Source organism: Silurus aristotelis, assembly GCF_946808225.1.
Source record: "Silurus aristotelis genome assembly, chromosome: 2".
NCBI classification, from domain to species: Eukaryota; Metazoa; Chordata; class Actinopteri; order Siluriformes; family Siluridae; genus Silurus; species Silurus aristotelis.
Window position 1 is genome coordinate 35,467,874 of NC_139575.1, and position 14,196 is coordinate 35,482,069.

Genomic DNA, 14,196 nt, shown 5'->3' on the forward strand with positions numbered 1-14,196 from the left:
CTTTAAAAAAAAAACAATGCGCAAAACAAAAATGTTGCTTCTGAAGCTGGAAATAATTGATCATTTGCTTAATAGTAATGCAGGGGGTTGAAGAAAAAAAAAAGGGGGGGGGGGGATTTGTGAGGGTCTACTTTTTTTTAAATAGAAACTTTGTCCATTAGAGGTCCAAGAATAAAATTTTGCTTTTACAAGAATTCCAAGCCCCACTATTACACTATAGATATAAACATACTACAAAAAATGTCCCTCATAGGGGTCCAAGCACTAACTGGACACAGTTAGCAATAGCACATTTGCATGATTTATATTGGTTGGTTGAAAGGCTTAATCTCAGTGATTTTATCTCCAGGTGGAAAGCCGAAGAAGAATCGGAATCATTCCACCCAAAAAGTAAAACTATACTTCCTTTACACTAACAACTTTATTTATGACTATACAGAAGCCATAAAGCAGTTTTACTTTCATCTAGTTATTCATTCATGACGTCCGGGACCCTTTTTTTTTTTTTGCCTGGATTCCAAGTCCTATTTTCAAGAAAGACTTATAGGGGTCCAAGCACCAAAAGTGATTATTTTATGGCTGGACGAAACACTTTATGAAGTAACCTATGGACATTCAATTTGTCAAAAGCAAAGTTCCTCATCTTTGCTCCCCCCCCAAAAAAAAAAAGAATAATTTCTTTGCTTTGTACTAATGACTTTACTGCTGTAGCACTAATGATGAGTTTCGCTGACCTGAGCTTCGGAATCTACAGCTTATGACAGACGGACGGATGGATTATGACCTCTGAACCTACACACGCTCGTTCAAACTGTGACCCTGCTTCCTCCCACACAGCCCAGCATGTCCTACGTTGAAAATATTATTTTTTTTGCCTCCGAATTAACAATTTCTGCCAGATGGAGAGTGCAGGACTGTGAGGGTAATGGGTGCAATGGCCTTGTGTGCCAGGCTAAGAAAAGGAAGGAAGGAATGGTGGAATAAAATAAAGGACCGAGGAAGGGAGCGCTGCTATAATTAGAGGTCACAATCGTTCACCTTTAGCGTTCAGTTCAGTGTGAAAAGGGTTTTAATAGTGTGAATTGGACTGGTTAAGGAAATCGGCTGTTTCTACCTTTTCGTTCTTTTTTTTTTTAAAGTAAAGGTTGAAAAAAGGGAGGAATAAAAAGGAAAATACTCCCTCTGAGTGTCACACAAAGCTGCCAGAAAGCCATAAGAACCACCACTGCAGGAGCCCCCACCTGGCTCCAGCCTTCCATCTTTACTTTTATACATGCCTTCATGTGTGTGTGTGTTTGTGAACGCCGATTGTGTTTCCACAGCTACTGCCTACGCTGAAGCGGATCGAAGCAAGGGAGCGAAGCCTGCTGGGATCTCGTCAGCCGAGCGGCCCGGCCCACGGAGCTCAAGCATGCCAGCAACATTGCATCAGAGTCGCAACCTCGCGCACGCTCAAACCCGTGACCCCCAGAGCCTCTGCTGCCTCCCACGCAGCCTGGCATGTCCTCCTAACTTCCTCCCAAAGTGTTAAAAAACTTCACGGCTCCCAAGGGAGGAGGTTTAGCGGGGCCTCACAGAAGCGGGTACCTTTTTAACAGGCCTTCGCTAATTCCAGCATCGCACACACACTTAGTGTGGGCTTGTCAGGTTGTTTTCAGTCTGGGATGGTGAAACAAAGGTAGAAGAAGCACCTGAGAATTATGTTAGCACCTGCAGGTGGAAGCCCCGGGGTCATTTATTTCTACCTCGCTCTTCTCGGTACTCCCCGCGAAGCCCCTCTTTCCTACACCCACTGTTATATTTTTTTATATATCAAAATGGTGTATGTAGTAGTTCAGGAAATTGGCAAAACTTTTTTAACAAACACCCCAGTTTTTTTTTACAGGTTCAAGACCCTAAGCGTTGTGTAATAAGACGTTTCCTAATCCATAGCATTAAAAATAACAACTACAGACAAGTTGCAACATACGACGTCTATAAACAGCGCAAAGTTCTTCTCATAGGCAATAATGACACGGGTGCTATACCCAGGGATGTTTTTGTTTTGAAACTTTGCTGCACTTTTCACATTTTTTTATTTTAATGCCATGAATCATTAGTTTTTCACATTTGGCAAGGGGTCAGGTTAGGGCTCGTACCATTTCGTTTCGATATTTAGATCACGCATCATGTATCTCGTACTCGATTTATCGGAAATATCCCAAAGCCATATTCGTCCATAAAAAATCGCAATAAGATCAGCATCGTATAATGGCGCTACTCCACTCCTATTGGAATCTCAATTCCAAATTGGCTGTTTGCTTTTGTCCTAAAAACTAAAAAAACATGGCCCCAGATTGGCGCTTTCACCTTGTTGATGGAAAGGCGATTTGGAAATATGTGTCACTGAGGCGATCATGGTATGTGGTGTGTGTGTGTGTGTGTGTGTGTAGTTGGTGACTGTAAATAGTGGTCACTGTGGGTATGCCTGGTTTATATTTTCTCGTTCTCTCTATCAGTTTCCTCTTTCCCATCATGTAGTCACTTGATCTGATTCCTCCTCTCAGAGCCACATGATGAAGCCAAGGTCGAGAGCTTGTCGTATTTATCTGCTACGGGTCCCGTAGGATTGAAAAGCAATGCAGCACCTTCCAATCGAGATTAGTGCAACTGGATAAAAAAAAACGCGGTCCGAGCCGTGACGTCGTTCCTGGCTCGCGTGTATTTTGTATCGAGAGGAATTCCTTTGATATGTAATTGGAAAAAAGGCAAACAAGCTTACACGGTTGAGTGTTCGGCCGAGGTGGCTTCCTTTTCCTTCTCTGCATCACATTCGAACCCGCATTCATTAAGACTAACTAGCTTTTTATCAGCCTTCGAGAATGAGAGAGATGAGGCGAGGGGGTGGGGGGGTTTAAAGAGAGATGGATGCATGATTTCTAATTACACTCCCATAAGGGCAGCCTCCCTTGCCTCTTCTCTTGATTCTTGATTTCTCCCTTTTGCATTTTGCACCAACGCAGGACAATGGCGGACGTTTTTCGGTGGGAAAGAGGAAGAAAAAAAAAAAAGCCTGACGATGACACCTCTCTCCGAACACAATGCTTTGCCGCTTTATCAGCGCCGGAGACACCGAGATAGCCCTCAAGCACCACGCGAAGAGGCCGTGTCTCACACGCGACGCTCTCTTGAACGCTCTCCTCAAGTGCATAGCTCTTTCTGGCAGTGCAAAAAACACACTCGTGGCACGCACTCGTGCACACGAACGCACCTCTTCACAGCTCTCCATACACAAAGCAAACGGCGGAAAAGGCAGCGTGAAACGTTAACCCCTTCCTGTAAAAGACAGACGATCTATCCCTGAGGGAAAGGGGGGGGGGGGGGGGTGAGACGGTCAGTAGGGGAGGGTGGGGGTAAGTAAGTACACTACAGTTACAGTACAGTATCTAGTGTGGGGCAAAGCTCATAAATACACTCCGCAATCATGAATATTTCAGTGCGGAGACTTTGACTCTTTAATATTCCAAGTCTGTAATTAAAAAAGAAATTGCTGATGGATGCTTGTCGTCATCATCATCATCATCATCATCATTATTATCAGAGTTCATTATAAGAGATTTATTTCTGAGCTTTATTTTATTAGTATTTTTTTGATGATGCATTAAAGTCCATTTTATAATGTGTAACCATTGACCCATATATATATATATTTATATGTTCCCCAGTAGGCTGAACCTGCTTTATATATATAATTTATATATATATATATATATATATATATACATACGATAAATTTACCTCTTTATATATATAAAGAGGTAAAAATAATGAAATAAATCAGGAAAAATCAGCTCTGCTGCTTGATATGATCTAGAAAGTGACCTCATTTCCTTCACATCTTATATATTTTATGAGATACATGGAAATGTGAGTGACGGAAATAAATACCCAGGAGACTTATAGCCCAGATTACACTTTCCTTATAATCTCTTATTTTAATTTGTTTGTTTGTTTTTGCGTGCTCGTCCTTTAAACTAACGTATTAATTCGTTTGGAAAAAAAATGTATAAATATGTATTCACAAATGAGTGAATTTTTGTTAATGATTTGCGCTGCACCGAAATACGAAGAATAAGTAAACATTTATTTGTTGATTCATTTATTTTTCTTTGATTTATGTATTTATTTCACTTTTCAATCTATCGGTTTAGAAATCTTTTTCCCATTAATTTCTTACCACATCTAGTATTTTCTTTCTGTCTCGCGGTTAAGCTCCGCCCCCTCTCCAGCGTAGGCCTGTTGTGCGCCGACGGCTCGTGTTTAATCCTTCACCCTTATTATTAAATTTCCTGCTAAATTTGGCTGAAGTGAAACCCAGCACGCACTGATGAGGTTAAATTTGCTCTATAGACTTGCTTGGCCAAGCACTATTCCACCCTGATAAAGAACGAGTCATTGTTAAAACATACACACACACACACACACACACACACACACACACACACACACACACACACACAGACACTTTGATCTTGAGTCTATAGAGTCTGCTGCACTACAGTAAAGGGGAAGTGCAAGGGGCAAGGCCAGTCACAGTAACGACTTCAGTAAGTACCGATCGTCACCTTTTCTATCCCTCTATTAGTGGACCAGTGGCCGTTAGCCTCACGCTAACCCCGCTCTCATCCTGATATTCTTTTTCTCAGTGTATGGGCTCAACTGACAGCGCTGACACCTCGTAACCGAGAGAAAGAGAGGAAACAAGGGCAGGACTTTTAAGGATTCCGAAAGCGATTTTATAGGCTGGCTGACAAATAAAAAGCTCAGAATTAATCCTGACCCCGGGGAGGAATCAAAGCTGGACTGAAACTATTTCATTCTTTCGAGTTTCCCTCGATTTAAAAGCAGACTTGGTGGGAGAGTTGAAATTGGCTTTTCTTAGAGTCGAGTGCAGAACACTTGGGCGTTGCGCTGGCTAACTGCACTGGACTAAGGTTACACACCATACAGTATATGCACTAGACACCTGACTTTTCTAGCCATATGTGATTCTTCCACAAAATTTATCACAAAGTTGGAGGCACACGATTGTTGAACATGTCTTTGGATGTGGAAGCGTGAATTTCTCCGATTTGAACGTGGAGACCCCCCTGCCCCTGTTCAAGAAAGCTACATGAAGATATGCTGTACATGGGTTGGAGTGGAAGATCTCCTGCTACAGAGCTCTAACTTTAACACTTATAAACACCTTTGGGATATATTGGAATGCTGATTGAACCCCAGGCCTCCTCACTTCATCTACATCAGTACCTGATTTTATTAATACCCCTTAAATCCCCACAATCAAGCTTGAAAATATATATATATATATATATATATATATATATATATATATATATATATATATATATATATATATATATATTACACACATATACTCGCGACCTTGACATTCGTGACCTCGATAGTTCGTGACTTTTCATTGGAACCGGACTAAGAGTATATATATATATATATATATATATATATATATATATATATATATATATATATATATATATATATATATATATATATCAATAAACTGAAGTAATGGATGCTAGCCAAAGGAGAAAGAAAAAGCTGAGAAGTTGCTTCATCTCCATCTGATTCATGCGCTAAGCGGCTGATCAATGGAGATTAATAAACGTAATTATCATTTTGGCCAGAATCCACACCCATCTTGTAAGCACTGTTTGTCTCTCATTGTGTGTGTGTGTGTGTGTGTGTGTGTGTGTGTGTGTGTGTGTATGCTACATGACCGAAGGGTCTGTTGGCCTTAATTTGACAAATCACTTAACTAGCCTGCTACACAACATTCAGCTCCTCACTCGCTGTAATCATTTACCAAACAACCGAGCTAGCCTGACTCCTTCCGACAACTTAAAATGTCTGTTTTACTTTTGTCTGGTGTTTTCAAACACAAGTCTTTCCTTTAGGATATTTGACAGGAAAGGCAGCATCCTAGATTGACTAGCATTGTTTTCGCCTTTCTAGAAGAGTAAAATCCTCCCTGACATACTTTACTAATGACGTAGCTAATCTCAGGCCTTTCTTTGTGTTCTCGCTAATCAGAATTCGACTAGAGTGAAATAAAGTGCATAAATTACTAGACGTTCTAACACTGCGCGACGGATTCTTGCTAACTGTGAACCTAGCCTCTATAAGTATCTTGTTATCTAGGTTGGCAATTTGTGTTACCGTGTTAGCAAAAAAAAGCTGCTAGTTCATCCTGAAGGTAAGCTACAGTAAATAAAAAAAAAAACAACCTAGCAAGTGTTAGCATACAAACACTTCTCAGAAGGTTGAAACTCGGGTCTCGGGGATGACAAGTACCCTATGAAAAGGTTCCTTTTCTGTTAAAACGTCGGCCAATTTAACAGGAAAGTAGCTGCCTCCAGCTTAGATGCGAACTCCGAAAACCCTTTGCGAGGTAAAATTAAGCCAAGTTCTGCTTGGCTTCTCTCTGTGTAAACACTGTTTGGAAAGTCGCCCCTAATGAGCCTGTTGCAGTGTTTACCTTAGATAAGGTGAGAGGAACTGTGCAGATACAGCCCCCGATAATGATGTGTTTACACAGAAAAAGGATATGTAGATGTCCTGACGTGCGAAAGTTAACATAAAAAAAGTCGTCATGAGCCTGCAGAAGCCTTTAATGAAATAAGCTAATACGACGTAATGCGAAAGAACGACATAATAAAAAATGTTCGGCTCATGATCCGCTGTTGAAGTTAGCCTTCAGATTTTTCCGAACCCCCCCCCCTCTTTTTGCTTTCAGACCACGGATAAATGCTTTCAATGTAGTTCATCCATTAAGTAGCCACCGGGGAAGAAAAAGGTCACGGAGGAGTCTTTTATTCCATCACTCCATCCGTGTGTCTGAACCCCTTCTGCCATGTAGATTTAGAGCATCTCTCTATCACTGAGTATCTACCTATTGACTGCCTGTTCTGCCCGTGGTCATAAATACACCCCCACATACACACACCCACACACACAAACAAGGCTACACTATGCAGCTTCTTTGAGAAACAGCAAGAAAAAGGAGAGACAAAGAGAAAAAAAAAAGGTATCCACCACTGTCAATTTCAAATATTTACACTTTAGTGATTCCACTTTTTAATCCTGCGGTGGCACCTATAGTGGGCCAGATGTGTGAGCAGGACTGTGTGACCTGAGTGCTGCCCCAGGGGCCACTGGGTAATGCGCGCCGATGTCAGGAGCCCAGCCGAGGTGAGAGGAAGTGACAGGCAGAAGGGGACTGCGGGGCACATCATCTCTCCACTCGGGTGGAGCGGCAAGGGAGGGCTGCGAATCGCTTATGAATAGTCATTAGAGCTTCGTTACCCTTACCCCCCCCTTCAAACACCCCCCCCCACTCCCCCGTCCCCTCTGCGACACCCAAACGTCTTTTGTCATCCTCGAAAGGTGCAGCGTTTAATTGCCAATTGATTTTTTTCCCCCTTCCCGTTTTTTTCCCCCCTCGGTGTCTCACCGCGTTCTGATATGACAGCACGTCAGGAAGGAAAACGGTGAGGAAGTAGGGGATTAGTGTTGTAGAAATCTGGCAACCTGGATGTCTGTGAGGTCTGCCGGTCCAGACAGTTTAAGAGCCCCATTTATAATTAATGCATAGTTAAATGAAAAAGAAAAGGATAAAGGAAAAGGCTTGAACAAGGCACGCAAGCTGTGAGGACTGTATATGTGTGTGTGTGTGTGTGTGTGTGTGTGTGTGTGTGTGTGTGTGTGTGTGTGTGTGTGTGTGTGGCAGCGAGAGAGAAGGGTAGACATTTAAACCTACAAGCATGTCGGCTCAGTGAGCTCCTCACGCAGCAACTGTCAATTACACGAACAGCTGTAGGAGTTGAGTGGACGAGTAAAGCCATCAAACTTAGCCGTGCTCTGACAGGTGAGGCTGACGCCCTTCTTTCTTTTTTTCTCCTCCTCACAAACACCATCCCTCCATCCCTCCCTCCCTCCCCGTTTGCCTCGGCAGTTTGTTCGACTTGAGAAAGCCCCGAGGTGTGTAAGAAAAGGGGAAAAAGCACACATGATAGAAAGCGTAACGTGTCAAACTATGCACTCGAGTGACACGTGTGACCTGAGCGCCTGTGTGTGTGTGTGTGTGTGTGTGTGTGTGTATATCTCACACTGCTCTTTTCCCCCGCTTACGATTTCTCTTTTGCTGAGCAGAAAAATGGGAGCGTGTTGCCTATTGTAAAGCCTGACCGAAACATGCGAGGTTATCAGGTAGGTACATACGTGTGTGTGTGTGTGTGTGTGTGTGTGTGTGAGTGTGAGAGAGAAGATTCAGTCCAGCTAGAAATAGAGCAATAGAGCCCCATCTATCCATATTACAAAATCTATTTCTCCTAGCTGTGCAGATTTGTGTGTGTATGTGTGTGTGTGTGTGTGTGTGTGTGTGTGTGTGTGTGTGTGTGTGTGTGCGTTGCTTGGATGTCAAACATTGCCGGCCTCCTTTGACATGCCGTGTGGTGTGATTACCTAGTCATTGCCGTATTAATACAGTGAATAATGAGAGCGACGCGGCGCTGCCATTCTAAGCTAACAATACGTGCAGAGCGGGAGCATGCAAGAGCGTGTGTGTGTGTGTATGTGTGTAGGGCAGAAGGTATGAGCTGGTATAATAGGAGCACTGTTGGGGTAATGTAGTCTCTATTGTGCGACCGCGTAAATGCCCATTTCAGTGCACAGAGCCTGCATTAAGCCCTAAAGAAATGTTTCGAAAGAATGGCTCTTCTTCTCCTTCTCCCCTCACCTCCCTCCCTCATCTTCCCCCCTTCTCTCTCGCTCTCATTCCGTCTGACAGGCACCAGGCGAGTCTTTTTTTTTTTTTTTTTTTTTTTTACGCCGTCGCACTGATGCAGGTGTGCCAGTCTGCCTAACAAGCGTTAATTACACATTTTCCTGCCCGGCAACAATTAAGGTCAGTGCAGTAATTGCAGGTTTCGAGGCAGTTTTAACTGGCACTGCCAATGCAGGGGGAGGAGTCAGGGGGGGGTAAGGGTAGGACGGGGCATCTTAATGCCATGTATTCCGTGTCTTGTTAGGGTTGACCTCAGCTGCAAATTAACGCAAACCACAATATTGAGGTGCTACGATAACGACGCGAAAGGTAGAGTCGGTGCGGCGCGTATTGCGCACAGAACTCAGTTGTGACTTTCTGTGCACAAATTCAGGACCGGGTGGAAAGCAAAACACCCATGTGGTCATCTACGAGTTCAAATCCGCTATCCGCTGATAATATTTTCTGGAAATTTCCGTCGAAACCTGTTTCAAACTGTCATCTCTCAGAGATGGAATGAGTAGTTTTCATATTGTGAGGTAACGTCATGTTTTGGTAAGTCATTTATAAGCAGCCATATTGAGTTCAATTACCTCCATTACTTTTTCAGGGTCCCGCCCAAATACCCCGCAAAAGCATTTCGGTGGTGCTGGGATTTGAACTCCCACCTTTTGATCAGAAGTTCAACGATCTAACTAAGCGAAGAACCTAAATGCTGAGCATCTACTTCTCCCTTTTACCCCATAACTCTTTTGACACTCTAGCAAGATAGAAAACTTAGAAATCCAAAAAATATTTCTTTTGATTGTTCTGTGAATAGTCAATTTCTTTGGAAGTCTTTATGGCTTCACATCTTATCGTGGTGGCACAAAGAAGCAAAATGAACGACCTATCTGGCGACAGTAACGCGTGAATTGATCCATGCAATCTTGTTTGGGGCAAAAAAAAAATTCTACAAACAATTTTCTGTGAAAAAAAAAATGATATGCAAAAAAAAGTCTTATCTGCGGATCCAATGGTGATACTTCGCTCACCTTCTCCGACACTGAGGAATGAAGATTTTGACTTAAAGAGCTTCTGTGCGGACAGGCAATTTCTGAATAGCCACATAAATCAAACCAAGCGCCAAATAATTGTCTTGTTCTTTTTAATAGATTTAAAACACAGCCAAGAACGCGAGAATAGAAGTGCCTCGTTCGACACTTCGGGACCTCCGAGCCGTTATGACAGAGCGCAGGTGCTACTTTCAGAGACCTGAAGCCCTGAGCTGCCATCATCACCCCAGAGCCATATGACTGCATGAACTATCCTCAGAGACGCTCACATCCATAATGTCGTACACAAACATGCACAGGTGGGTCCCTCTTTAAACGGTGTGTGTGCGCTTTTGCACGATGACTAACTTCACACTATGTGGTCTTCAGCAGATGCTAACGACACCACCAAACACCCAAAACAACATGGAGGCTTTTTTTTTTTAAAAGTATCTCTCAGGGTAATCTTTGCTCTTCTTCTTCTCTTCTCTCTCTCTTTTTTTTACAAGCTGTTAATATTGATTAGTGCAGAGGACAGTGGAGAATCCAATCACAATAACAGGGTTTCATTAGCGGTATATGCATGGAGGGGGGGTGTTGGTGTGGTTGGGGGCGTTCTGTTTGTCGGAATATGATCGAATTGATAGTGACGCGCATCGATTTCTATAATGACGTGCTGCACCTTGAAGAATAATGACCACTTATTGTAATTACCGTCACAATTATCAAGGTCAGGGAACAGAGAGACAGCTGCCAATTTACATAGCACGCACACACACACACACACACACACACACACACACACACACACACACACACACACACACACACACATATATATATAGAATGATCTTACATTTATTATAGCGATACGAGAATATTGTAAAGATATTTACGCCCAGCAGGCCAACATAGCAGCTCCGCCCTCCACTCACAAACTATACTGAATTTAACTGTAAATACTGTATAGCTCTGTTTTGCTCATTTATGTACTGTAATTTGTTAAATTATTAACATATTACAGTATACTACCTCCAGAGATGGTACACACACCCTTCACTCACGTATAGATACTCAAGTTTTAAAAGACTCTGGTGATAGTTGAAGTTCTGACTTTTTCACTCAAGTAAAGAAGTTTGTGCTTTGACATGTACTTAAGTAAAAGGTAGTCATTATTACTACCTGTTTTGGTGTCACGCTGGTAACTGAACCTCACGTCATATTAATATATTAATACAAAATGATGAAAAATCTGTTCTCTAATGAATGTATCCAGGCTGAAGATCCACCATATAGAACATAAGCAGAGAAACGATGATGATGATCAGGAGTATCTTTGTTCTCAGTCATCACTGACTCCCTCTGTCTCATCCACGTTAACCCCAAACTTCTTGTTGCTTTCTGCCACGCTTTTTGTAAACTAGCCTATGTCTGTGGTGTGTGAGAGTCAGGAAATAACACTAGTGGTATATTGAAAAAGTTGCACAATGACAAGAAATATGTCGATAAGCTGAATACGGTGCAACAATGAGAAGAAAAAATATTGATCATGTCACCAAATAGATTCAAATAAAATGAACGAGTCTGGTTTTGAAATGTAAGAGGTAGATAGTACAGATATTTGTGTAAAAAGTGTAATGAGTGAGAGAAAAAAGTTGTCTGAAAAATATATACTAAAGTAAAATACTGATACCAGAAAAATCTACTTAAGCACAGCAACGAAGTATTTCTTCAAGACTTCTTTACGAGTGAACAGAAAAGCATCTCCATCCTAAGTCTGGAGACTTCTATATAGATTTAGATACTGAAAATACAGCGCTGTCAAATGATCGATTCTGACAGGTCACAAGGTTCTGGGTAATTTTATATAAAATTTCTATACATTTATATTTTGAAAAACAACTCGAATAAGGTATACCCTTTTCTCTATCATGACTGAGTTAAAGTTTCTTGAGTGTGTGTGTGTGTGTGTGTGTGTGTGTGTGTGTGTGTGTGTGTGTGTGTTTGAGCTATGAGTCCAATATGAAGAATGTCTCCAGTTCATTCATTTCGTGTTGGCTTTTTTTCTTCTTTATAAAAAATCAATGCACAATAAAACTACATTTTTCTAAGTCTGTGTTTTCTGCATAACAATTTCTTTCTGCACAAGATCGTCATCCTTTCCCGCTCGTCCTCGCCGTGCGCTTCGTATCTGCAGCGCCGCACGGTTCCAAAACCAGACGTGTTTTGGCTGATCAATGATGTTTGTTAGGGGAGAAAAGAGTTTGAGCCAAAATGTTCCATTAACACAAACATACACAAACACATCCACACTGCTGAAACAGGCTTCGGTCATGCCGAGCGCTTGTTTAAATGTGTGTGTGTGTGTGTGTGTGTGTGTGTGTGTGTGTGTGTGTGTGTGTGTGTGTGTGTGTGTGTATAAGTGTTTACGCAAACCACAATTCAGCCACTAAATGCTCAAGTGATCAAGTAATCAAGTGTGCAGTACAGATCTCCATTGCTCACTGCACAGCTGTATTACAGATGTAGCATCTATTTTGTTTGTTAGATGTCCACATGTTCCAAACAGCTGGAAATCCAAAGACTTTCCTTTAATCTGCTATATATATATATGGGAAAGGTTTCTGCGTTTGTGTGTGTGTGTGTGTGTGTGTGTGTGTGTGTGTGTGTGTGTGTGTGTGTGTGTGTGCATGTGTGCGTGTGCTTATTGGGAACACTGTTGGTCATATGAGAGTGAAAGGGAGGGCTGTACAAGTATGTGCTGAGTGAGACAAAGAGGTAGCAGTCTAATTGTGTCTATGTGTGTGTGTGTGTGTGTGTGTGTGTGTGTGTGTGTGTGTGTGTGAAACAGGATCAGATATCGTGGCAGTGTGCTGATCTAGGCTCGGTCCTCTCTTGCCCTGTTAATACGACAGCTGGGACAGAGGGAGGACATGGACGCTGGACAAAGGCAGAGGGACAGATGCGGCTTTTGTCATGCAGAACTCCTAGGCTGTTCTAGGACACCCACCCACCCACACACACACACACACACACAAGCGCGCACACACAGAAACTCACCTAATAAAGACTGAGCTGTGTAATTGAGAGCAGTGTAATTCTGTAGGATTGTACAAGTCCGAGTTTGTGTGTGTGTGTGTGTGTGTGTGTGTGTGTGTGTGTGTGTGTGTGTGTGTGTGTGTAAAATCTCTGACTCAGACTAATGGTGGTCATGTGATAAGAATTGGCTCAGTCAGGATTATCTCTGTGTGTGTGTGTGTGTGTGTGTGTGTGTGTGTGTGTGTGTGTGTGTGTGTGTGTGTGTATGTGTGTGAGAGTGTGTGTCAGTGACCTGCACTAAAGATGAGAAAGAACCTTGTTGTTGTTCCAGCTGTAAGAGACACAGCGCTATGAGGACCACAGAATGATGTGCACGTGAGCGCCTGAGCAAAAATTTGAGCCCATTTTAATCACAAGTCTCACCGTTTAACAACGCACGGCCAAAAGTAGACGTCCTCGACCTTGACGTCAAAAGTTTTGTGTTTCTTGTGCTCGATAAATGAGGCAATCAGGAAAAAAAACCCATAGAAACACTGACTGTGTTTTGTGAACTACAATAGAAGGAACGTAGACAGAAAGGTTGAAGATCGCTAGCTTTGGCATCCCGTTCGCCAAAATCGCTGACTGCACCTTTCTCTTTTATTTTGCTTGTTGCATTGGTCTGTACTTTTTCACACAATGCAACAATAAAACTGAATGTTAGTGGTTATAAAAGTAAAACCAACACATATTAAAAGTCTATGGGGAAGTGGTACCTCATTGGTTAAAGTGCTGGGTTACTGATCAGAAGCTGCCACTCTTGGGCCCTTGAGCATGGCCCTTAACCCAGGCTACAGAGCTCTGACCCCAGCTTCCAAACAAGCTGGTATATATTTAAAAAATATCACTGTGCTGTAATGTATATGTGGCAAAATAAAGGCTATTCTATATTCTCTCTATGTGTCTCTCTCTCTCAGCAACCCAGTGAAGGGCAAAAGAGAGTCTTATCTTGGAGAGTTCATCTTCAGATAGGTGCTTGCGGCTAATAGTGCTATGTGTCGTGCTTGACTGTGTGTGTATGTGTGTGTGGGGGGGTGGTGGGGGGGGACACACACTTGTGAGGGATTCCATCATGACAGGACTGCTGTTGTCAGTTGTCCGAGTCTTAAATTAGATATGAGTTTTATCTAATATTTGAATGTCATCTGGGCCAAACTCGTCGTAAATCCCCCTCCGTCTAGACCGCATTCTCTACAGTCCACTCTAATTTCAGCACATATACACACACACACACACGCACACGGCAGACGAGCTGATTCG

The 14,196-nt window shown here is 42.5% G+C and overlaps 1 protein-coding gene and 1 long non-coding RNA gene across 13 annotated transcripts in view; one reads left to right on the forward strand and one right to left on the reverse strand.

The window, feature by feature from the left end:
- The window catches only part of zeb2b (zinc finger E-box binding homeobox 2b), an 85,899-nt gene that overhangs the window by 39,852 nt on the left and 31,851 nt on the right, over positions 1–14,196 (reverse strand). The gene's annotated exons all lie outside the window — the stretch shown is intronic.
- LOC310716512 lies at positions 7,424–12,965 on the forward strand. The gene is made up of 3 exons (XR_014530582.1): positions 7,424–8,268; positions 9,979–10,178; positions 12,710–12,965. It is a non-coding gene; the product is annotated as an uncharacterized lncRNA (long non-coding RNA).